The sequence below is a fragment of the Triticum aestivum genome, chromosome 6B, assembly GCF_018294505.1.
Source record: "Triticum aestivum cultivar Chinese Spring chromosome 6B, IWGSC CS RefSeq v2.1, whole genome shotgun sequence".
NCBI lineage: Eukaryota > Viridiplantae > Streptophyta > Magnoliopsida > Poales > Poaceae > Triticum > Triticum aestivum.
In genome coordinates this window covers 724,442,972-724,469,963 of record NC_057810.1, presented here as the reverse complement: position 1 = coordinate 724,469,963, position 26,992 = coordinate 724,442,972, and the positions used below count along the sequence as shown (strand labels likewise).

The 26,992-nt window shown below is 44.7% G+C and overlaps 1 pseudogene; it reads right to left on the bottom strand.

Annotated features, from left to right (window-relative positions):
• Positions 1–5,263: 5,263 nt before the first annotated feature.
• On the bottom strand, positions 5,264–26,389 carry LOC123135233 (putative disease resistance protein RGA3; annotated as a pseudogene).
• Between the last annotated feature and the right edge of the window lie 603 nt (positions 26,390–26,992).

The following is a 26,992-nucleotide window of genomic DNA, read 5'->3' as shown; positions in this document are numbered from 1 at the left end:
TTGTTGTACCGTTTCCCAAAGAGTAAGACATATTGTTTCTCCCAGGAAAGCAATCACGTAGCGCACTGTGGAAGATAAACACCTAGTACGGTATGCATGGTCGGTTTGGCTTTGCTTTTGCTAGAGCATCGATCCCTCTTGGTGGTTCTTTTCTCGGGGTTGGAGCTAATAATAATTAATTAAAGACACAAAAATTGAACTGTCACCATCCTGCGTCTTCCTTTCCTTTAAATAAAGAAAAGGGCATCGCAGAATTGAACTGTCGCCATCCTGCTCTTCCTTTTTTTTTTCTTTAACAAAGAAAAGGGCATCGCACAGCCATTCCCTTGTAGCATTCCACTTTTACCTCTTTGCCCCCTTGAATTTCATTTGTAAAAAAGATATGCACATGGGCACAACATGGCCAACAAAGAGCATAAGAGCATCGGTATAGCCAACAACCGGTTATATGGAATTGTCATGTCACACATAGTCAACCTAATAGCCAACATGTATAGTGGCTAGTTGCTAAGTAGTAGTAGTAGTATTTTATTAATGCATGACCCATTATACAGTCTCGCAATGTTTCTACACCCCCTAAATAATGAGAAAAAGTCATGAGGACTTGAACTCAAGACCTCCAACTAAATGAGCATGTGCTTCCTAATTTTGTATGAAAATGAGCACATGCACATGTATGATACACCATCTTACTAATTTTGTATCAAACATGTCTGTATTTTGCTTCCTGCCCAAAAGAATGAAGCTTCGGTTACACAATAACCAAGAGGTGTAGGTTTTCACGAAACATTTATGCTTCCTACATAGGTCAACAAAGTCCGGTTAGACACTAACCATGCTTCAAAAAACAACACATTAGGCTTCCTATGCGCCCAAATAATGAATCTCTTACACACTAATCATGTATGCTTCCACCATTACTGCCTGCTGCTTCAAGGGGTTACATGTTGTCTACAACCCAATGTTTCAGTATAGACGTCCTAGTTTCAATGGAGAATATATACACTTGTTTTTTTAGTTGAGAATATATACATCTGGGACGAATTTTTGGAGTACCTTTATTTTGGAAGCAGATTTTTCTGAATAATATGTTTCCATTCCATGTGCTTCTATCAGGGAAAAAAAAATGTTTCCATGGAGTTTGCGTTGCTAAGAAAAAACATCCAGAGGCAATTGATTTTCTTTATTTGTTTATTTATCGAAAGCAAATCTGTCCCATGATAAAAACTTGGAAGCAGTACTGGTCGTCCTTTGTAGCCGCCGCCTCCTCCTTCTCCTCCACAAAAAGCTAGGGTTTTTGCCTCCCGCCGCCGCCGCCGCAGGTCCGCCTCCTCTCCGATGGCCTTAGGGCCATGGGGGCGCAGTGGATCTCGACAAGGGTCGGCGGGAGGGCTCCGTTTTTAATCGTTTCTTTCAGCTTTGCTAGGGTTTGTGTCCTGCTCAGGAAGACGAGACGGCGGCGGCTCCCTGAAGATGTAATAAAGGTCTCCCCGCCTAGCCCCCGTTCCGGCGATGCGTCTAGCATCGTTGGTGGGCGTGTGAAGGTGTGTCTCCGGCAGAACTATCTTTGGTGGATTTGCTCGGATGTCGTCGTTGTTCGTCTACATTCGTGTGTCTTCGGATTGGATTTTCCTGATCTACGTTATTCTTCACCTGCGGCGGTTGCTGTTCTGGTGCGCTGGTCCTACGGGGCCTTAGCACGACGACTTCCCGACTGTCTACTACAACAAGTTGTGCCCGACTCCAACGATGGAGGGGCGATGAAGGCGGCGCGCCTTCGGCTCGCTTCAGTGCTGGTAGTTGTCGCTAGGTGGTCTACGGATCTGAATGTAATTTCTATTATTTCTATTATTCGTTGTACTGCCATGATTGAAGATGAATAGATCGGAAAATTTCTCGCAAAAAAAAATTATAAACTTGAAAGCAAATATGTAATTTGTGGGAAGCATTATTGTGTTTGTTTGTTGGAAGCAATCACAACCTACCAAAACAATTAGCGTAATTTCTGGGAACCAATTACTAGTTTGTTACTAGAAACACAGAATTAATTATCGATTGAAAGATTAGCGGGAGGAGATGCTATATATATACTCCCATCGTCCGGAAATACTTGTCGGGGATATGGATGTATCTAGATGTATTTTTGTTCTAGATGCATCCATTTTTATCAATTTTTATGAGAAATATTTCCGGACGGAGGGAGTACATGCGAGTGATTACTAGAAGCACTGATTTAGGAAGGAAAGATTCAGCGCCTAACCATCGTGTCGGATCGGACGAACACTGCAACGTTAATCCAGCGGCCACCCAGACCAAGATACTAAGGGCATGTACAATGGTTGATAAGATAGTCTTATCTTAAGTCTTGCATGTAAATTAGAGATGATAAAAAAACATGTCTACAATGAGTCATTTTTTAGCCTTATCTTCAATAATTAGTTCTTCCTAAAAACATGGTGAGACAAATTGTGCTAAGAGATCATCTCTTGTCTTCTCTTAAATAAGAGAAGACAAGCCTTATCTTACGATTTCTCTCTCCTCCACCTCATCATTTATCCTACGTGGCACTCTTAAGATAGAACCATTGTACATGCCCTAATAGCGCATTCATACAAAATTTTGTCACAACTGCTAAGCTGATCTGTTGGAACCGCGGTATATAGGTTTGCCGGAGGTCTCGAGTTCGACGTTTGCCTGTTGCATATTTTCTGAACACTTACATAAGAGAAAAAATGGGCCGGCCCATCATGAGGGGGCGAGTTGACGTAATTCTATTTTTTTTAGGGAGAGTTGGCTGGAAATCCCTTTTGAAGCTCGGGCTCCAGTGAGGCCTCTAAGTTCAAATTTGAAATTTCATTGAATTTCAGATTTTTATATTTCAAAAAAATCTGAATTTTTTTTACAGATATACCTATTTTTTGAACACTTACATAAGAGAAAAAAATGGGCCGGCCCATGATGAGGGGGCGAGTTGACGTAAATTTTTTTCGAGGGAGAGTTGACCGGAAATCCCTTTTGGAGCTCGGGCTCCAGTGAGGCCTCTAAGTTCAAATTTGAAATTTCATTGAAATTCATATTTTTATATTTCAAAAAAATCTGAATTTTTTTACAGATATACATATTTTTTGAACACTTACATAAGAGAAAAAATGGGCCGGCCCATGATGAGGGGGCGACTTGACGTAATTTTTTTGGAGGGAGAGTTGACCGGAAATCCCTTTTGGAGCTCGGGCTCCAGTGAGGCCTCTAAGTTCAAATTTGAAATTTCATTGAAATTCATATTTTTATATTTCAAAAAAATCGGATTTTTTTTTACAGATATACATACTTTTTGAACACTTACATAAGAGAAAAAATGGGCCAGCCCATGATGAGGGGGCGAGTTGACGTAATTTTTTGTTGAGGAAGAGTTGACCGGAAATCCATTTTGGAGCTCAGGCCCCAGTAGGCCTCTAAGTTCAAATTTGAAATTTCATTGAAATTCATATTTTTATATTTCAAAAAATTCTGAAAAAAAAATACAGGTATACATGAAGGCATAACACATATGTGTGCAAATTTTCAGTTTAAAATACATTGAAATGAGGGCTGTGCAAAAAAGACAAATCTGGGGTTGTTTAACACATGATATTATTCATCTTCCCAGGCCATGAATTTGTCTTTTTTGTACAGGTCGCAAGGTATTTCATCATGAATTTTGGACCCATGTGAGTTACATCCTTACATACATGCATATTTTTTTTCAGAATTTTATGGACCATAAAAGTTTGAATTTGAATTTTTCAAAAATAAAGGCCTCCATGGAGCTCGGCCACCAAAACGCCTTTCTCGAGAGTTGACGTATTTCATAGACGATTCATCAGACATACGAAAGTGAGTACTATTGTCAAAAAATCTATATTGCCTTTTATACTTTTGTGAGGGGTTGTACCGAAGCGGGTCTCTAAATATAATTGTTTATTCCTTATAACCTGCTGACTGTATGTTATTATACTTGCTCTAACATCTACTTAACAGAAATGACACAGAACCAAATGTATTCTACCATTTGAAAGAATGTGTGTTTATTGCTTGAGATAGATGCTCAGTTTTAATCATTAGATTTCAAAATAATAGACAACTCTTTTGTGTGGATCCTTATCATCTGCTGGTATTCTAATCATTAGATTTCGAAATAATTGCCATTTCTTTGGAAAAAACATGTTTTAAATATATAAAAATTATTTAGTGATATTGAATATTTTTATGCAAAAAGAAGTGCTTTGAAAAGCACATCTGTCCCTTCATTTCCAAACAATTAGAGCAATTTTAAATAAAACATGTCGATGTAGGAGATGGAGTAGGCAGAAGACAAGAAGACAGAGCTAGCGCGCGGGCGAATGAACGAGAAGCACATGACGCGGAAAAGGAGGATACGTAGTTCAAGAATGGCTCTTTAAGATTTGCCAAGCTGTTCAAACAAGACACATTCTTGATATCTTGGTGTCTTGGTGTTACATACATAATATGTATTTAGTATCTACATGATGAACCGCCGTGCCTTCTATAACAATTAATGTGATGATCAATGTTCGTGCCTGCAAAGTCTCGCTTATGTAACGGTTGCACTGAAGGTGTACCAATCTCATGCTGTTGGAGCTAAATTAGCATGTGCTAGCAGCTGCTTGCACAGAACATCACGGCGTGGAGGATAACCATGCAAAAGAGATGGACAGGCCGCTCGGTGTTGGCCACAAATTACACCGGCGATGTGGGGCCAGAAGTGCAGGAGCTAAAGACGGTGAGGTTGTTGACGTAGGAAGTGGAGGACAGAGCTAGCGCGCAGGTGAACACACCAGAGGCACATGACGTGGTGGACATGGAGGGTGTCGTACACATAGAAGCATTTGCCGCTCCGCTGTAAATTACATCACGTACAGAACAGGTTAGGCTTCTAGTTGGCAGTAGCAAAATTCAGTTTATACTTTATTCACAAGGTAACAGCAGGATCTAGTGTACTAAAATCTTTCGGACGAAATTAAAGCATATAAAGTAATTCCGTTAAAACAGATGCAATACGCACCAGCATTGGTCAGGGATTCCTGGACGTGGAACAGGATACCACTTTGAACTTCGGAATATCTGATCAGATAGCTGTTCATACTGTAGGGACTTGCTGTTCCTGCTATAGTGACTGAAGATAGAAAAAAAAACGAAATCAAGGCAAATACTTAACTAGAAAGCACAAGAAATACTGTCGCTTATCAGTAAGGCTTACCTTCATTTGCTTCATGGCGGATTGGTCGAATTTGCAGCAGCACGGTGTCGGCCTCAGATTACTCCGACGACGTGCGTACATGCTGTGCCGGAGTCGAAGTCTGCGAGGTCGACATACGAGTTGGGACTACAGACAGGGAGTACCAGAGCACACAGCTAGCGGGCGGGCACGCCAGTGGGAGATGATGAGGTTGGCATCCATCGAGCAAGTGCCATTGAGGGAGTGAGACGCCATGGCTTGGTACGTGTCGTTGGCGTTGGGGAATTGTTGTCTTCACATACAAGCGTTTGCCACTCGGCTGAGAAGTAGATATAGGACAAGTTAGGTTGTCAATAGCTAACAGAAGAAAGATTCAATTTATTGTGAGTTGACAGAAGGATTTGGTATATTGAATCGAGATCAAAGCAGAGGACGTTAATTATGTGAAAACAGGTACAACGTACCAGTAATCCAGCATCGATCAAGGAGTTCTAGATGTACCGCCAATCTAAGCTTAAGAGCAAATGTTAGAGCAAATGTTCTAGATGCTATTCCTCCTTATGAACTGACGAAATCAAGGAACTGAATTAATAAAGGCAATGAAGATTTCACAGAGAGTAGGGGAAAATACTACGTACTGTAGAGCACTTTGTTTTACTTCACGGTGAACTGGACGAATTCCCAGCACACATGTTCATCAATAAGATTAGGCAGGTAGCAGAAAACCTGGACGGTTATGCCAAGTTGACCAATCAATGTGATGCAAACCCCAAAACCCAGCATATAGAACATGCGATTGCCACTTTTGACGAACAGAATGGCCAACTATTCAACTAACCTTTATCGAGTTGCTGCTTCCGAAAATCTTCCTTTCCTGTTGTTTTTAACAGTCAACAGGGATGATCACAGAAGGCAGACTTGGATGGAAGAGCTGTCCTGAATGCAGATTTGCCAACTGACAGAGCCCTCGCAGTTGTTCTGCAGAATCTGAATAATCGCACTTCATGAGTTAACTGCAGAATTGGATATGATTGAAATCTATCATAAGCCATCAAAGCATATGAAATCAATATGTCAAAACAGATATGCACCGGCAATTGTCCCCGAGTCCTGAACACTGAACAGGATACCATGTCTTAAGCTTCAGAAATCAGAATACATGTTTTGCTACTTGTTCCGACCAATGAGTGCAGAAATGAATTGGCAAATGGCCCATGGAAGTCAAGCACAGAACCTGCAGCGTTCCATAATGTGGAAGTTAGAATCATATTCCAAACCTTAATAAAACATTACAATCGCCTTGATATTACAAATGAAAGACTGATGGAGAACAAACATACCACCTTTTTTAATCGATATTACAAACGAAGGACTGATGAAGAACAAACGCCACATAGTATGTGTCACGAACATACCTACACGTTCAGCATGTTCCTGAGAGAAGGAAGAACATTATCGGAACATTATTTACAGAAAAAAAGCTCGCAACATTGGAATGCTCTGTACGAATATAGTCTCTTACTTCCTTTGTTGTTTGATGGTGCTGCAACATTGGAATTGTCAGGAAGCTACCATCAGAAGTGTTGTTTTCCTCAAGATGAGGCACGGTTTGCAGAATGAAATCATGCTACAACAGAACAATTTAGCCTGCTGTCACATGCTCCATTATTCAGGTCTTCATATAGTTCTGAAAAAAGAAACATTTCAGTGTGTATTGCCTTAATCTCCCAGCTAGCAAATTCCTACTTGATGTCATTGCAGAAATAAGTGCGCTGTAGCAAAAGAGGTAAGAAAACGAGCAAAACTGTATATGGAATCAATAGTCCAGCTTGCAAAAATAGAAGCTGTGTTCCTATGACATACAATGTGTAAAAACACAGAAGCGTCTTGAATGGGCTACAGATTCCATTTGTTAATTAATGGCTGAATGCGGCATGAATGGAAAAATGAACAAAGGAGCAGAAGTTGATTTTTTGTACTTACAGGCAGATTGACTTGAATGCGTGATCCTAATGTGCCTAGCTCCACAAAACTGACAGGAGGATACATTAATTTACATCACTGCAATTGAAACAAGTAGCCCGTCAGGTCTCAAAAGCTACGCAAATGGGGAGGCATCACCTCAAATTAAGACTGGGACAGGTTACAGACATGTTTCTTCAGAAGTATATCCTGTTGGGATTCCGCCCACAGGATCGATCACATCACAGTACGACAAACACGCGCACAAAAATCTTTTGCCAAAGGCACGTATCGTGGCTCTTTCTTTTCAATTTTGCCAAAGGCACGTATCGTGCCCCTTTCTTTTCTTTATTTATTCTCTTGTTTTCTCTCCACGATCCTCTCGATACATAAAGCTATGACCTGCTACGTATATATATGCAGCCAGCTGAAGCCATCGCTAGCAAGCCGACTCAAAGACCAACTCCTATACCTATACGGCAAGCTGCCAAATAACTCTTCCTGAATGATTGCTAAACCGACTAAGACTAGTATTAGTATGACACGGACACACATTGCTACCACATGTACGTACTGAATTAACTAATCCTAGTATGACCCTACCTTCCTAAGCTAGCACAAATACTGCTTGGACTTGACATTATTCAAGATTGTGCTAACATATCCAGATGTCTGAAGAAGGTTATCGATGCATTAATGCACAACAGAGCAAGGGATTCCTACAGAAACAAGTTGAGCTTTGGTAAAACAGCATACGACCAATTCCAAACAAAATAAAAAGGAACATGGTTCCAATAAAGTGAACCTGGGGACCATATTCATCTCCTGCCTGAGTTATGCTGGATAGAAGCAAGTGGCTGAATGATAAGTGTTTACCTGTTACTCACTTGTCAGCAGAGGAATAGGATGATGACGGTTTGTCATTCAATTAATGTCCTCTCCTTGACCCTGCAGCTGCCACTCTGGACCTTTTGTCATTCAATTGTCCAGTTCACCCTGAATTTTTTTGCAGCAACAAGTCTTGTATACATAAATCCATTATATCATGATATATAGACAAAGAGGGAAATCATATGAACTAAGCTAAGAGGGAAATCTGAGGTGTACCAGGGTCGGGGGCGGATCACGACCAGCTCACCGCGATCGTGTGACCCCGCCATCCCCGGCTGGCCGCCATAGTTCCGCTCCACCGCCGCCCTTGTGCCCCATCAGCGGCGATGGTCCTCCCTAGCTAGATCGGAGAGGGAGCACCATTCACAGATCCCCCGTGCGCGAGCACCCTCTCTCTCCCTCGCTGCTCCTCCCTAGTTTAGTTCTATAGCCCTGCAATTGAAACATGTTAGCCCGTCAGGTCTTAGAAGCATATGGGGGAGGCATCACCTCAAATCGTCAAATTAAGACTGGGGTGGGTTAAGTACCTGGTATTTCTACAGAAAACCATGGGTCACTTTCTTTCAGTTTTCTGCCTTGCTCAATTAGCTCAGGACTACAAAACAATGCTTGTAGTGTTTCCAGTGAAGTGGGGAAGCCCTCCTTGGGCGGCAGGCATTGGATTTTCTTACATGGGAAGATCAACAGTCTCTTGAGAGAGGAAAGGCCACGTAATACTTGAGGGAGGGACTGCAGATTGTTGCACGTTTCAAATGTTAGATATTGGAGGGAGGCGAGAAGCTGGAGTGCTTGCTCTTGCTCTTCCTTGAAGATTGTTGTCCCCTGATCAAAACTGAACTTCAATGTGCGGAGGCTTGCGGCAAGGTGGCTGCCAAAGTTTTAGATAGCGTGCTATAGCGGCGCTATAGCGGCGCTACACGCATCCTGACTGTGGTGCGCTACGCGAAGCTCGATTTCACGTACGAAGAGTTAGCGTGCTAATAGCGCGCTAGATGTCATTTAGCGCTGAAAATTGGGCCTCTAGCGTTAGCGTCCCGCGTCTTTGACCTAAAATTTTCGGCCCAAAATGAAATCGCTACGCGGGCCAAAGCCCAAGCCTACCAATAGTCGAATACTATGCCCCCAACCCTCCTCTCGAGCGAAACCCTATCCCCACTCCCGTCCTCATCTCAAACAGGATCATGGCGGCGGCCGACCAACGACCAACCATGGCGACGGCCTCGAGCTGCCACTCCGGCGACTGACCTTCCTCGCCACTCCCTCCAGCGACGGGGTATTCCTTCCACCAGGCGGCGCAGCTCCCGGACATTTCCTCTCGGCTGCTCCCTCCTGGCCACTTCCTCTGCTGACGGCGACGACCGCATCCACAAGGCGACGGAGCACCCCGCGGCGACGGTGTCCACCAGGCGACCATGAGCCAGCAAATCCCGTCAGCAGGTAAGCTCATCTATCCTTTGTTATCTCTTCTTGTGGATGCTTGTACTACTATAGGAATCTGCTGAAGTTTTCAGTTATATACAGAATACAGATACATTGAAAGTTTATTTGCTACTGATGTACATTTTTCTGTCACGTACTTTGGATTGCCTTAATCTGCATAGGTGCTGGTGGCTCAAGCACTGCCTCAGTAGCAGCACCTGCACTCCCTCAAGTTGATTCGGATGACCCTGCGTGGAAGTATTGCACTCTTCCAGATGTGAACAAGAAGCATTGGCAGCGATGCAACTTTTGTGGCAAGATATGCACAGCTGGCATTACAAGGATAAAGTTTCACCTTTCACAAATAACAAATTGTGGTGTCTTACTATGCAAGAAGGTTCCTAGTGATGTCAGGCTGGAGATGATAGCTTTGCTCCTAAAGAGTGCTGAGCTGAAGGAAAAAAAGATCGAGGGATTGGAGGCGCTCAGATCTAGTGTTGACTTAGATCACTCCGATGGAGAACAAGGAACTGATGAAGAAGATGGCAATCAGGTTGTGATTTTGAGGTCAAAACCAGGCACAAGCAGCTCAATGGGTGGCCCTATGGACAAATTCTGCAAGCCTAGTATAGAAGAAACTGTCAAGAGGAAGCAAAAAAGAAATTGTGAATCCGAAAAGGTTCAGTCGAAGTTGTCAACTCAGGAAAGACAACAGAGGAGGGATAGAGCTTGTGGATATATATGTCAATTTTTCTATGAAGCTAGCATCCCACATAACACTGTCACACTTCCTAGCTTTGCATGTATGCTTCAGGCCATTGGAGATGTTGGCACAAACTTCGATGGGCCTACTGCATATGAGATGAGTGGACCATTCTTGCAGAAAAGGAAGAAGAAGGTGTTAGATTCATTCAAACCACATAAGCAAGCATGGGAGCACACAGGTTGTACCGTAATGACAGATGCATGGACAGATAAAAAGGGCAGGGGGGGTAATGAACCTAGTTGTGCATAGTTCTCAAGGAGTCATATTCTTGAATTCAGTTGATTGTTCATCTGTCCAAAAAAATGGCAAATACATCTTTGACCTCGTTGATAATTGCATTGAAGATATAGGGGCAGACAAAGTCGTTCAAGTGGTGACCGACAATGCTAGTGTCAATGTAGCAGAAGCAAGTCTAATGAAAGCAAAGCGACCTTCCATTTTTTGGAATGGATGTGCAGCCCATTGTATTGATCTCATGTTGGAGGACATAGGGAAGCTTGGATCGGTTGACAAAATAATTACCCAAGCAAGACAAGTAACGGTGTATGTTGGCCACCGTACCTCCGTGAGCTTCGCACTCTGTCACAGAACATTGCTTAAGCTGGTGAATGGTACCACATTTTGACGGTGACTTCTGTTTTGTTGATAAAAAGTCATCTACGTTATACAAGGTATTATTCTGATATGGCCCGCAATTATTTTGTGAATAAGTACTGAGTTTGATTGCACCCCATGTTTTGCTGAGTCCCCGTTTCACCTGTGTAGTGTAATGACAGGGGCTAGCATCTGCAAATGCTTCTAGGCAGTAACATTTTCAATCAGAAGACCTTACACGAATTCTATCTGTGAGTAAAGATGCTGCATACACGAAATCCGTGCATCATGGAGGAGAGGCACACACGACAAGAGGGGCCGGGGGAGGCTGGCCGATCAAGCGGGCGGGCTGTGACCGCCAGGGTGCTGCTACGACGCCTGGACGGCCAGCCCGAGGTCCCGAGCGAAGGAATGGTGATATGGTATCGCCACAGGCGGAGGACCCGGTAGGGCGAGGTTGGGCGCCCGCCCTACTTTGATTCCGCGCAGGACTCGATATACTAGTACGCTGCATCGCTGCGTATACTGGCAATCCGGCATCCTCGTGCATACACGTCTGGTTTTCCTTTTCAGGATAGAAAAATGAGGGCATGTTGTATGGAGCTTCAATCCTCCAATGCAAGCGCTGCCTGCCGCCTGCCTAATGGGCTGCTCACGTGCCACCGTCCCGGTCTCCCCACTCCCCTGGTCTTGGCCCTACTGCCATTCTTCGCGAGTCCCGGTCGCCGAGCTGCAGCTGCCTGCCGCCATTCACAGCCGTGCGGTTGTGCCGTTCTCTGTCTAGCTGCTTCGTCTCTTGATAAATTTTCATTCATGCTTGGCAATTTTCTTACAATGCATCACCGGTTAGAAAATTTATTAGATACGACCATGAGGGGACATTAGAACTGCCTGTGCAAGAGCTTATCTGCTTATGTGACAATGAATTGAATTTTTCATCCTAGGTAATTTTGCCAGAACTCCCCGTGCATTGAACTTAAATTTAATTGAAGAAAATGGTTGTGTGTGCAGTCCCGATGTATGTATTCCTATATGTATTGTTGAACTAAATTGAAGCATTTCTATATGCGATTCATTTCATGTTTGATGGTTAAGTATTGAGTTTAAATTATAATTTTTTTTCAAGAAATTGAGCTTTTTTTGTACTCCCTCTGTAAACTAATACAAGAGCTTTTAGATTACCATTCTAGTGATCTAAACGTTCTTATATTAGTTTACGGAGGGAGTAAGTGGTAACTTTTTGAGAGTTTTATAATGTATTTTTTGTGTAGTTATAAATGGCAAAGTTATTTCATGTTGCCGAATTTATTTTTTTGCCCCAGGGTAGCTTCAATCGGACTCCGTCACTCTCACCAAGTGAGCAACCAACCAACCCTAGCAATAGTGACTACTATGGGCGGTCGTCGCTAAGGCAAACAACCATGGCATTGCTAGTGGCCGTTGTTGGGTGGCGTGTTGGCGTGATGGTTGTCGATGCAAGGTTTTCCCCACCTTAATTTTTTTTCGTCCTCCGCCACTGGGTATCGCCATGGTCAGCTCAAAGCTGGCCGCAGGCCATGCAAGCGAGTAGGGCGAGAGAAAGAAAAATGAGTGAATTACATCTGTGCCACTTGTACTTTTTTCGACAATGGAAATATAATAATATCACGAAGATACCAATTAAATACATACTGTGCAAAAACGCAATACCCTAATGGTAGTTGATATATGTCCATTTTCAAGTATATATATGTCAAGTTGATGACTGATTCTATGTTTATTTTTTCATTTTTTATTGATTTATACTGAAACGCTAAATGGGGCTTAGCACGCTATAGCTGCGCTATAGCGTTTCATAGCTCTTGGTCAGGCCGACGCTAAGAGGCTTAGCGCGCTATCTAAAACTTTGGTGGCTGCACATGGGAGCAGTAAGAACTGCCGAGATACTATCCACCACAAATTCTTCCAGCTCGAATGAACCTGGATGCATTAATTTGCTCCTTGCAATCTCTGAGAGCATATCCTCTGCTATAGATATGTTCCATGGTCCCAAATACATAACAAATTTCTTGAGGTTGACTGTGATGAGAGGATTGAACACATCCATTGTTAATTCAGGACACCTATTCAGGCTTAGACTGGTGAGAGACGTGAGGTTTGAGAGCAGTCCCATTGACTTCATGCTTCGCTCTGCAGAAATCTCAACTTCCCTGAGGGAAGTAGGGAAAGGCTTGATGACATGAGCTCCTCCACCTACTTCTCCCTCGGGCCATCGAGAGAACAACATCCCACAATGTCTTCCACTAAATGATTGGAGCGTCTCGAGGCCCGAGACTCCTCCATCATCCACAGGCAAAAGTTCAAGGCTCTTACACCCTCTGATCTTAAGCTGGGAAACAGCTGGGAAACACTTCAATCCCTGTGAGAACAGTTCTCCAGTAATATGTAATTCCTCTATCCCAAGATACTGAACTGAATGGAAGACGACACTGTCATCCACTTCTGCAGAAAACATGTCATCACATCTTGTGAAATGTATACTTCTCAGAGAGTTTAGTTTTTGGAGGTCTGAAAAAGAAATGTGTGACACATCTGAAATTTCCATAACCTCTACTTTACCCATATTGTGGAAGGCCAAAGCACCGGCATACCCTTCAATGACCAATTCTTTACCATTATATAATAGCTCTGACCCACCATTTTTCAGACGAATATCTGTTAGTGTGTAGGTGTGAGGCATGGGTGGGAACTCTGACAACTCGGGGCAGTTATCAATATGAAGACTACACAGGTTGGTAAATAGGTTAGCGCACTCCAAGAAGCACTGGTGGAAAAAGGGCCTTTGGTCGCGGTTCGCAACTGCCATTAGTCGCGGTTGCGCAACCGCGACCAAATAGGCGCGACTAAAGCCCCCCCCCTTTAGTCGCGGTTGCTTAAGAACCGCGACTAAAGGCCCGTCCACGTGGGCGTCAGGCGGCCGTCGGGGCGGAGGACCTTTAGTCGCGGTTCTTCTGGCCAACCGCGACTAAAGGCCGCCGCAGGTTTAGGGTTTTAGCCCCCCCCCCCCCCCTAAACCTGTTTTCTGTTTAATTTGTATTGTTTTATTTCTTTTGTGCTTTATTTTAATTTTGAAGGAGTTTCACATATTCTACGGTACTACATACATGCATATGAATGTACAATTTCAAACAAATTTGAAATTAGAACCAAAAAGAATTCAAGAGGAATATACAATATATATTCAATATCATCGGATGACCATATACAATTTTGAACAAGTTTCCATACATAATTTAATGCATATAAAGTTCTACGTCCTCGTAATGGTGTTCTCCTTTAGGATGGAGGACTTCCCTCCTGAACCATCCAGCTAGTTCCTCTTGAAGTGGTCGGAAGCGAGCTTCTGGACTAAGCATCATCCGGAGGTTATTCCTCTGAGCATTGGTATCACTCGGAACCCGCTCAGAGGTGTATCTCCGGATTATCTCACAGACATAGTATCCACATAGATTGGTCCCCGCTGGCTGAATATCCCCACCATTCTTAGCCTTTGACCTTTTGAATTCTAGCTCTTTTTTGAATTCACCGACCTTTGTATCTACGAACCGTCTCCAAACCCTACGAGGCAAAGAAAATTAAATGAACAAGAGAGTTATTAGTTACTTGATATTAGGAAATGAACAAAATAGGCCGATCGATATAGAGCGCAAATGAATGAAAATAATTACTTCTGCAGCATTCTTCTCATGCCGCCCCAAAGCTTTGGATCCATATTCAGAGAGTCGTGGACGATACATTCTGAGGTGTCAACTTTAATTACTAGCAGAATCCAGTGGAACCTGCGGACACGATACATGCACAGTACGTCATGCATAACTCATCGATTAGCCGGCCACATACCATGCATGGAGTAAACAAAAGAGAATGTGCTCAAGACAGAAACACTCACCCAAAATGGTAAGGAAATAGAATATCACTTTTGAGTTCCTGCTTTGTAAGAAACTGCCACAGGTCTGCCTCCATGTCGGCGGGGTGATGCTCCAACACATATCCATTAATGATGTGTGGGTCAATGAACCCAACATCATGGATGTTCCTTACTCTGCATTCCTTAATCTTCATTCTGCATGTATAATAGCGGACACAACAATATAGTTAGGACATATATATAGTGCAGGCAATATGAACGAGATGGGGTAGAAATAAATCACTTACAGAACGTAGCAACTGATGATAGATTTGTCGAGCTCGCGCAGATTGAAAAGCTGGAACAATTCACTCAGATGAATTTGTACATAGTAATGTTTGAAGTGATGCTCATATCTAACTTCCGCATAAATATATTCTTTGGCGTTTTTATTTTTTATGTAACCCTTGTACCATTTCAGCAGACCTTTCATTTGTGGAGGTAGATCCTCTTCCTGCGCAGGCTCGACGAGAGGCCCATTCTTAACATATGTAATTACTACCTCCTTCACTGGCGCCTCATCAAGGCCTAACAGTTCACGAAGAGTAATACCTAAGTTGGCCGCTTGTTCTCTGGCACTCGTTACAGTCAATCCATGTGCTGCCGCAGCTGCTATGATATCGGGGTCATCCGGACCGGCGGCTTTCACTATAAGCGGGGCAATCGATTGTTTACTTTGTTCCCCGAGCTGGGCAACTCGTTTCCCGCTTTTTTTACTTTCTAATTCCGTTTTCTCGGCCTCCTCCAAGGCTTTGTTCTCCTGGTTCTCCGCCCGCTCTTTCTTCTCCTTCAACATGAGTGCCTGCCTACGAAGTTCACGTGCATAGTCGTCAGGCAGATTCTTCGCGGCTTGGGACGGTGTGCTCAAAAATGACTTAGCCCACTTCTTTTGCTCATCAGAAAATACTGGCTTGGGCTCGGGCTCTCTTTTCTTCTTGCAGTCCGCCTTCCATTTCTCATGATCAGCAGCCGCGGCCGCGGCAGTTTCCTCGGCACTACGTTCCCAAGGCCTTGTGGGGAGAGGCTTCAGTGATGGCTCCGGTACCTTTGTGGTCTTAGGTACATAAGGGTCCGGGTTAATAATCCAGGACTGCTTCTGCTTCTTTGCCGGAGGTGGATTGGGGGGCGGCGTCTGATCACCCGCTGGACGAGGACTGGGGGCGGCGTCTGATCACCCGCCGGACGTTGTGGACTGGGGGGCGTCGGCTGACGTGACGGAGGTGTAGGTGAACCGCCACCACCACCACCACCACCACCACCGCCACCGCCACCACCACCGTAGGGGGGTGGACTTGTTGTCCTTGGCGCCTCGCCTGGAAACTTGATAAACTTCTTTTGCCATAGAATGAAATGGCGCTTGACATCTCCAAGTCTTTTCTCCCCTTCAGGTGTAGCAATGTCAATCTCCAGGTCCTCAAACCCTTGGACTATGTCCTCCACCGTGACACGAGCATAGCCATCTTGAATGGGGTTGTTGTGGTGGAGTGCTCCAGGTAAACATGGTAAAGCACTGCCGATGGCTACCTTCATGGACATGTTCCCGATAGGATAATACAGATGACATTCTTTCATCTCCTTTATATCGTCCACGGGGTAGCGAGGAGGCTTCGGTGCAGTAATTTCGACCACCAGAGGCTCCGGTGCAGTAATTTCGATCGTCGGTGCATCTGCACCAGCCGGTGGGGCCTCCGTGGAAGCCACGCTGCTTCTCCGCTGCTGGCTTCCGAGATCCGCTGGATGATCTTCATGCTGCGCCCGAGCTGCATCTCTTTCGGCTACTAGTACACTCACGGTTTTCTTTATCACATCCATTTCCGATGCCAACCGCGCCACAACATCTGCTTCCCGATCCATCTTTCTCTTCCGGCTTCTGTAACCGTACGGGTCATCGTTCTGGGGGAACCCTATTTTCCACGGAATGTGCCCCATGCCTCGTACACGTCCTCCGTGTTCAGGATTCCCGAGGGCTTTTGTCAGCGCGTCGTTCTCTCTGTTGAACTTGATCTTCCCCTCTTGAGCATCCCTCATTGCGTCAATAAGGGCTTGGGTGGGTTTAATTATTTTGCCCCGGTAAACACACTCCCCTGTCTCCGGGTTCAGCGTTCCCCCATGCCCGTACCACCAGCTTTTGGCCCTTGGGTCCCATCCCTCCGTACCTGGACGGATTCCTCGCGCCCTCAGCTCGTTCTCCATCTTCTCCCACCTAGGCTCCCAAAGGCGATACCCTCCTGGCCCCATAATATAATTGTACTCCTTCTTAGCCGCATTTTCCTTATTTTTTTCGATATTTGAATGAACTGCTCCGATTTCTTTTGCTTCACAAATTCTGGCCAATCATGTTTCAGTTTCTCATATTGTCCTTTGAAATCCGGAGTCTTGTTCTGCTTGACAAAGTCATGGGCTAGATTTTGCTTGAATTTCCGGAATGCGTCGGCCATCTTATGAAGAGCGAACTGTTTGACTAGCCTCCTCCTCTCCTTGTTTTCCTCAATCTTGTTACCCTCCTCATCGAATTTGTTGTATTCCGGAGGTAGAACGAAATGTTCCATAAGCTTCTTGAAGCAATCTTTTTTTGTTCTCTTATCGACAAAAGTGAAACCAGCAATTCGTGCCTTCTTTGGCTTATTCCACTCCTGGACGGTGATCGAGACGTTGTCTCTAACAACGGCTCCGCATTGGTTGACAAACTTGGTGGCGTTCTTGCGGGGCTCCAGCGGCCTGCCGGTTGCACTGTCGACAACCTCGATGGTGCATGTTTCTCCTTGTTTCATCGTCTTGCGCCACGCTTTGGCGACGTACTCGATTGTTTCGACGATCCGGCCGAGGGCTAAAATAAGAAAGAGAGTCGCACGCGTTAGTACACACATATTTATTCAAATCAGTTAGTTTGTATCACCAGAGGCTCAATGTATATATATACCTCGGCGCCGGAGGTGGTTGCTACTTCCATTTGAAGATCGTCGTTTATCGACGTTTGTTCGGCATCATCTTGCTGACGGCGCCCTTCATCTTCACCGTCAAGGTTCAGATAAGAAGAGATATCATCTTCTTCTTGTCCGGTCGGCACATATAGAATATCGCCGTTTATGATGCCAAACATATGTGCTTCACCATCCGGATCATAGTTGTCCATAATCGGGTCAGCTCTATCGTCCGCCATTATGTCAGTCCTGAAAACATGTAGTAAAAACAAATTAATTAAGTGAAGAAGGGGGGCGGTGGCGGTGGCGGTGGCGAAAGGGCGGTGGCAAAAGGAGGGGGCGAGGAAGGGGTGGGAGAGGGTGTCGCGGTAGAGCGCGAGACGGGGCGGCAGACGACGGCGTCACGGAGAGGGAGGCGAGGACAACACACATGTATAACCCTCGCCGCCCCCTCTCGATCCCAAAAAAAAACACCGCGCGCATCGCCGCCCCCCTCGCCGCCCCCTCTCCGTATATGCGCGGGGTCGTGTACATTTTTTTAAAGCGGGATCGTTTTACATTGACGCGCGGAGTCGTTGTATATATTGATTATCAAGTTTTACTTTTTTGTTGTTAATTATCAAGTTTTATATACGTTTTTTTGTTAATTATCAAATTTTACGGTTTTTTTGTTAATTATCAAGTTTTAAGTTATTTTACCGTTTTTGTTAAACTAATTAACTAGTTAAAATTAAAAAGAACAAAAAAAAGAAAAAAAAGAAAAAATTCCGGTGGCCCGCGGCGCCCCTCTCTCTCTCCACGATCTCGCTCTCTGTCTGAGAGAGGCGCACGCGTGCGCGCCCGGCAGTACCGAGGCCGGCCGGCGGCGTTGAGGGCGGGCGAGCGAGGCGGCGCGCGCGCGGTGGGCGAGGGAGGCCGGTGATAGCGGTCGGCGGCGTCGTACGTGGGCGAGAGGGGGCGGCGCGCGTGGGCCGGGGCGGGGCGCGGTGTGCAAACATACGGCGGCCGGGGCGCGAGAGGACGATGACAGCGCGGCGGGCGACGGCGGGCGGCGTCGAGGGCGAGGGCGACGGCGGGCGGCGTCGAGGGCGAGGGCGACGGCGGCAGGCCTTCGGCGCGGCAGAGAATCGGAGAAGACGAGAAATGGAGGCGACGGTTTGGGCCCTTGTATTTATAGCCCCCCCCCCTTTAGTCGCGGTTGGGGAGGCGACCCGCGACTAAAGGGTAACCCTTAGTCGCGGTTGGCCAGACCAACCGCGACTAAAGGGTTTTTTGGCGGGTTTTTGCGTTCCCGCGCGCAACGACCTTTAGTCGCGGTTGGCCAGGCCAACCGCAACTAAAGGTATTTTTCAAAATACTTTTTCTTTTTCAAAATCTTAAAAATACAAATAATATATCAAAAGATTCAGAAAAATAAAACTAATTCAATTCAATATGTTAAAAACACAAATATTATATCAAAAAATTCAGAAAAATAAAACTAATTCAATTCAAAATTCTAAAAATACAAATAATATATCAAAAAATTAAGAAAAATAAAACTAATTCAATTCAAAATGTTAAAAATACAAATAATATATCAAAAAATTCAGAAAAATAAAACTAATTCAATTCAAAATTTTATACGCCTAGGCAGGAGTACGACAGCGACGACAGCAGCGACGACGACGGCGGCAACTTAGAAGGCGACGACTACCAGTACAACGGCGGCGGCTATGAAGACTACGAGTATGCATATTATACGCCTAGGCAGGAGTATGACTAAATCACTCCAAATTTCATGTGGACACCAAACACATCACGGGTAATATAATTCACATGATCCATTCAACAAAGTTTGGTACAATAAATTATTACACATCATTTCTTCCCTTGTGTCCCTGCTTGCTTACGATTGTGCCGTATCCATGGAGCATCCTCATCATTTAACTTAATGCTTGGGTCGGTGTTCACTTTGAAGGGCGGAATTTCAGCAAACATATTATAATCTTCTGACATGTCTGTCTTGTCCTCCACTCCCACGATGTTTCTTTTCCCTGAAAGAACAATGTGGCGCTTTGGATCATCGCATGATGTACTGATCGTTTTCTTATCTTTCCGTTTCCTCGGTTTGCTACTCATGTCCTTCACATAGAAAACCTGAGCGACATCTTTCGCTAGGACGAATGGTTCGTCAAGGTAACCAAGATTGTTGAAATCCACCATTGTCATTCCGTATTGCTGGTCCACCTTTACCCCACCTCCTGTTAGCTTGAACCATTTGCACCGGAACAAAGGGACCTTAAAGGAGGGTCCATAGTCAAGTTCCCATATCTCCTCTATGTAACCATAATATGTGACCTTTTGCCCATTCTCGGTTGCTGCATCAAAGCGGACACCACTGTTTTGGTTGGTGCTCTTTTTATCTTGGGCGATCGTGTAAAATGTATTCCCATTTATCTCGTACCCTTGGAAAGTCGTTATAGTCGAAGATGGTGTCTTGGCCAACATGTACAGCTGATCTACAACATCATTGTCATTCATTAAATGTTTTCTCAACCAACTGCCGAAAGTCTCCATGTGGGCCTTCCTAATCCAGGATTCAGGCTTCCCCGGGTTGTCCGAGCGTAAAATATTCTTGTGTTTCTCAAAGTACGGAGCCACCAAGCTGGAATTGGTCAGTACAGTGTGGTGTGCTTCAGTCAGAGAATGGCCGTCCATACATATCGTTGATTTCCTTCCGATCGTGCCTTTTCCACTTAGTCTCTCCTCGTGCCGCGATCGAGGAAGACCAATCGGCTTAAGGTCAGGAACAAAGTCAACACAAAACTCAATTACCTCCTCATTTCCATAGCCCTTGGCGATGCTTCCTTCTGGCCTAGCACGGTTACGAACATATTTCTTTAATACTCCCATGAACCTCTCGAAGGGGAACATATTGTGTAGAAATACAGGACCGAGAATGAAAATCTCTTCGACTAGGTGAACCAAGAGGTGCGTCATAATATTGAAGAAGGATGGCGGGAACACCAACTCGAAACTGACAAGACATTGATCACATCGTTCTGTAACCGTGGTAGAACTTCTGGATTGATTACCTTCTGAGAGATTGCATTGAGGAATGCACATAGCTTCACAATGGCTACTCGAACATTTTCCGGCAGGAGCCCCCTCAAAGCAATCGGAAGCAATTGCGTCATAATCACGTGGCAGTCGTGAGACTTCAGGTTTTGGAACTTTTTCTTCGCCATGTTTATTATTCCCTTTATATTGGACGAGAATCCAGACGGGACCTTCATACTGCTCAGGCATTCAAAAAAGATGACCTTCTCTTCTTTGGTCAGAGCGTAGCTGGCACGACCTTGAAACCATTCCGGATGCCGGTCATCAGGGTCTTTCAAACATTGCTGGTCCTGCCGTGCTTCCTTTGTATCATTTGTCTTCCCATACACGCCCAAGAAGCTTAGGAGGTTCACGCAAATATTCTTCGTAACGTGCATCACGTCGATTGCAGAGCGGACTTCTAGGACTTTCCAATATTCTAGCTCCCAGAATATAGATTTCTTCTTCCACATGGCTGCGTGCCCGTCAGCTCCCTTCGGAACTGATTGTCCGCCAGGACCCTTTCCAAAGATGACTTTCAAATCCTTGACCATATCAAATACCTCAGCACCAGTGCGTTCCGCAGGCTTCGGCCGGTGATCTGCCTTGCCGTTGTAATGCTTGCCTTTCTTTCTTACTGGATGAATTTTCGGAAGAAATCGACGATGCCCAAGGTACACGTTCTTCTTACAATTTGGCAAATGTACACTTTCAGTCTCATGTAAGCAGTGCGTGCATGCATTGTATCCCTTATTTGACAGTCCCGAAAGGTTACTAAGAGCAGGCCAATCGTTGATGGTTACGAAAAGCAACGCTCGTAGGTCAAATTCCTCTTCTTTGTGCTCATCCCACACACGGACACCAGGTCTGCCCCACAGCTGTAAAAGTTCATCAACTAATGGCCTTAGGTACACATCGATGTCGTTGCCGGGTTGCTTCGGACCTTGGATGAGCACTGGCATCATAATGAACTTCCGCTTCATGCACAACCAAGGAGGAAGGTTGTAGATGCATAGAGTCACGGGCCAGGTGCTATGGCTGGAGCTCTGCTCGCCAAAAGGATTCATGCCATCTGTACTTAGACCAAATCTTATGTTCCTTGCGTCAGCTGCAAAATCTTTGAACTCTCTGTCGATCTTTCTCCATTGCGTTCCATCTGCGGTGTGTCTCAACTCCCCGTCCGACTTACGGTCCTCTTTGTGCCATCGCAACAACTTGGCATGCTCTTTGTTCCTGAACAGACGTTTCAACCGTGGTATTATAGGAGCATACCACATCACCTTGGCGGGAACCCTCTTCCTGGGTTTCTCGCCCTCAACATCGTCACCAGGGTCATCGCCTCTGATCTTATAACGCAATGCAGTGCATACCGGGCATTCATTCAAATTCTCGTATTCACCGCGGTAGAGGATGCAGTCGTTGATGCATGCATGTATCTTCAGAACCTCTAAACCTAGAGGGCAGACAACCTTCTTTGCTTCGTACGTACTGGCGGGCAACTCGTTATTCTTTGGAAACATATTCTTCAACATTTTCAGCAAGTTTTCAAATGCCGAGTCAGCTACACCTGCCTGTGCCTTCCATTTCAGCAAATCCAGTGTGCAGCCCAGCTTTTTCAGACCATCATCGCATCCGGGGTACAACGACTTTCTGTGATCCTCTAACATGCGATCCAAATTCTCCCTCTCCTTTTCAGTTTCGCAGCGTCTCCGTGCATCAGCAATGGTCCGACCAAGATCATCAACGGTCTCATCACGTGCCTCTTCTTCACCTTCACCTTCCCCTTCACCTTCCCCTTCACCTTCAGCATCCTCCATGAAAGTATCACCGAAATGAGCAAGATAGCTTTCATCGATGAAATCATCCCCTTCTTCATCTTCTTCCATTATAACCCCTCTTTCTCCATGCTTGGTCCAACAATTATAGCTTGGCATGAAACCGTGCCGAAGCAGGTGCAGGTGAACTTCTCTTGAGGAAGAGTAACCCTTCTGATTCTTACAGTCAACACATGGACAGATAACAAAACCCTTCTGCTTGTTCGCATTAGCCACTACGAGGAAATCTTTCAAACCCGTAGTGAACTCGCGGGAGAGTCGGTTACCGTACATCCATTGCCGATTCATCTGCATTATTATAATATAAAATATATAATTAACCATCATGCATTTGTTAAACTAACTAGCTATAAACAATAGAAATTAAACAATGAACAACACACATGCATATTTTATCAATGACACACATGCATGAAAGGTTCAAGTTGCTAACCGCGATCGAGGAGGAAAAAATAAATGAGGAACCTCAAGTGTGGCTCCAACACTTCATATCATGTTTGTTTCACGCTCTTGGGGCATTTCATCAAACACCTTGTGTGCATAAGAGGAACCAAAAGCAAACCTACACCCCCTTGTGAAGCTTGTGAAGAGAAGTGGCACCAAATGGCTAAGTGAGTGTGCTGAACTGGTATATATAGGGGAGGAGCTTTAGTCGCGGTTGGCCTGGCTAACCGCGACTAAAGGCCTTTGGGCACCTTTAGTCGCGGTTGGCCTGGCCAACCGCGACTAAAGCCCCTCACGTGCACCAGCTGGCCACCGAGCGCCCTGGGCCCAGGCCTTTGGTCGCGGTTCGTCTGCCGAACCGCGACTAAAGACTTCATTAGTCGCGGTTCCTACAGTTTCGCGACTAATGGGCTGGACGGAAGCCTCTTTTTCTACCAGTGAAGGGAAACAAGCTGAGAAGGGGACAACCTCCAAACTTGATGCTTTCAAGCCTTGAAAATAGACGGCTATTAGGTTCCATGACCCACTTCTCAAGCACTGGCATATTCACAAACTCAAGCTTCTTCAGGTGCATGAAGCTTCTTTCTGTAACACCACTAAAGCCAAGCCCGAACACACTCATCCCAGCAATATTTTTGAAAGTGCGACTACTGAGGTGTGGTAGCTGCTCAAAAGCTGGAAGAGTTCCCCAAGATACACCCTCTAGATGGAGATCCTCCAACCCTTTTATGCTAATGTCACCACACAACCATCTAGGACAAGGTGCAACACCAGGATTTATAATCCCAAGCACCCTAAGATTAGGGTGTGGTTGAAGACCATCAAGAACATCATCATCTATAGTTTGGTGCTTCGTACCCCAAACTAATTTCAGCCCTTTTAGATTCTTTTTATTCTTCAGTTTGGCAGCACTAGCTTCCCCCTTGGATGCCACAGTTTCAAGATTGCATATGCGGAGTTCTCCTTTTAGTTGTCCCAGTTCCCCTAGCTCTCTGAATTCATGCCCAAAACCCTCTTTCTTAACATGGAACGATTTTAGCTCCTGTAAGCACTTCATCTTTCCAACCTCAAGAATATTGGAGTGGAGTTCTTTGGAAGAATTGAAATGGCATAAATTCACAAGGCGGCTTATGTCTCTAGGCAACTTTCTACTACCATTCCAAGCTTGTAGGTCCAGGAATTTTAAGTGGTAAAATCTAGACAATGTGGCAGGTAAAGTCATTTCTCTAAACTTATAAAATGGTGAACTAATCTTAAGGTACTGCAGGTGGATAAGTTTTGAAAAGCTATTTGGCAGAGTTCCTGGGGTGTTCATTCCTATAAATAATACTCGAAGACCCTTTACTTCTTCTAACACATCTTTAAAAATAATATTATCTATTCTTGCATTATGTAACCCAAAAATCATCAAAGTTCACAAATTTCCAATGTCTATCCTACCCTTCAGTTTACGCATTTCTTCTTCAAAACTTTCATCATATATATCTTCTATTGTGATTGATAAGTGTCGAAGAGACTGTGGGATGTTATCAGCACTAAATTTTAAACTACTTATATTAACACATTCTTGTGATGAAACATTATGTGATAGTTCATGCAATAAATCATGCATCACATAGTATTGTTCTTCAGAATTGTCACCTCCCTTCATGAGAAAACCATTGTCCACTAGTTCTTCTAAATAATTCTTATTATTTTGGCAACTAGAATCTAAGATACCTATTGCAGTCCAAAAGCTAGTAATATCTAAATTATAAAACCTATAATCTTCAGGGAAAAGGGCACAATATGAGAAACATTTTTTTAGAAGGAAAGGTAGGTAGTTATAGCTAATTTTCAAAGAAGGCATAATATCATCATCATTTTTTGAATTTTGCCACTCATTCTTTTCAAGAACTCCAATCCAATATTCCCGAGAACAGTTTTTCCTCAATAATCAACCAACTGTATTGGCTGCTAGTGGTGAACCCTTGAGTTTCCTAGCAATATCTCTTGCAACATCAATTAACTCCTCTTCATAATGCCTAGGTTTGCTATGACCAAATATGCATGCTTCAAAGAATTCCAAAAATTCATTAGGCTCTAGACCATGCAGTTCAACAAGATCCGTTGTTCTCACCATATGTGCTATAGATGGAAACCGAGTTGTGACAAGAACCATGCTGCCCATGGTTTGCCCCTTCCTGAATGGAGCTAATAGGTTGTTCCAATCACTTTCACTATTGCATTTCCAAATGTCATCCAAGACAATTAAAATCCGTTTGGACTGCAGTCTCTCTACAATGGATTTTTGAAGCTGGTCTAAATTGGCTGTTTCAACTGTGCAGCTGTGTTCTTCTTTTTCACTTGCAGGTATGCATCTAAGGATCTGCCGTGTGAGGTTGAGCACATTAAAATCAGTTGAGACACATACCCAAACCCTGACAGTGAAGTGGTCCTCAACCCTTTTATCATTATACAAGTGTTGGGTGAAAGTTGTCTTTCCTATACCCCCGGGGCCAACAAAAGGAAGAACTGAAAGGGTTTCACCAAGATATGTGCTACCAGTGAGCGCACTTACAGTTTGCTCAAAGATGACTCTCCTCCCATACAATTTATCTTGTGCAGCTACTGAACCAGTGGGGGCTCTTTTCATGGTAATAGATGTATCAATATTTGGGATTTTATTCAGCAAGTCAGAGACAGGATCACATAGGCTGTGTATGCTCTCTATCACAGACTTGATTTTGTTGGACATGGCTACTCTATCAAATTTGAGCTTCCCAACATGTCCACCATCATTACCACTATCAGAACTAGTTGCCTCTTGTGGGTTATTTGTGGCAACCACAGTAGCATCAACATAATCATCATCTTGTGTACGCGAGCAAGAAAAGCATGTAAGCCAGTTACCGACAGTGGAGCGAGCAGCATGGCGAACATGGAGAGCATGACCATGGAGGCCATCACCGAGCTCTGAGGCGGCCTCCTTGGTGCCATCCAACTGGTCTTGGATCATGAAGTAATGGAGCTCATCCAGAGCATCCTCAGCCTCATCTGCCTTTTTGCTCAGGTCCTCCAGCAAGCTCTGCAGGCCAGGGTTGCTGCTCACATCCCTGTCCTGGGCTGCGTGCAGCAGCCCTTGCATGTACTTGAGCTTGGTATTGATCTGCTCGGAGTTGAGGCCGAGCTCAGAGCTGGCCACATATGCGGCGACCAAGTCATTGGATAGCTTATCCAGCAGCTTGCCAACGAGCCAGTTCGCCGCACCGATAGCCACCTCCATCTCCTCCGATGGCCGGCTAGGCTAGCTAGTTGGTGAGTGCGGTGGGAGTTTAGTGTGAGTAGTTTTGGGAAGAAAGGTAGCAATGTGAGTGCATCTCTAAAGAGCCCTTGCTGGGTCATTTTATAGCTATTCCAGGCCAGGGGCAGGCAGGTCACTCGATAGCACTACTACTCCAGTTATGCAGTGCAATAAAAGATCCAGTCAGCTTTTTATCGGGTGCAACAAAAGATTCAGATTCCTTTGCCACTTGAACTATTTCAAACGCCATCCGTGACCTCGGCCTCGCATGATGCACCGGAGGAGGCATCCAAGAAGATGGTCTCTATATCAAGAGCAGCGTCATCTGTGCACTCAGTGGGCATGCAACCAAAGAAAAGAAAAATAACGCGCTACAGAAAATAGGGTCGCCTCTGAAAATACACTATTAGCGTGCTATAGCGCGCTATATCGTGCTATTGGCGAGGCATTGTACATTGATTTATTTAGCGAGACAATTCTCTACAAGCTATACCGTGTTATTAGCGGCGCTATTTTTCTTAATGGATGCATGCAACCAAGGTTTATTTCTTAATCTGAGTGTATGATAACTATAGCTACTGTTAGATCTGAAATTGGTGGAGGAGCCAGCATGT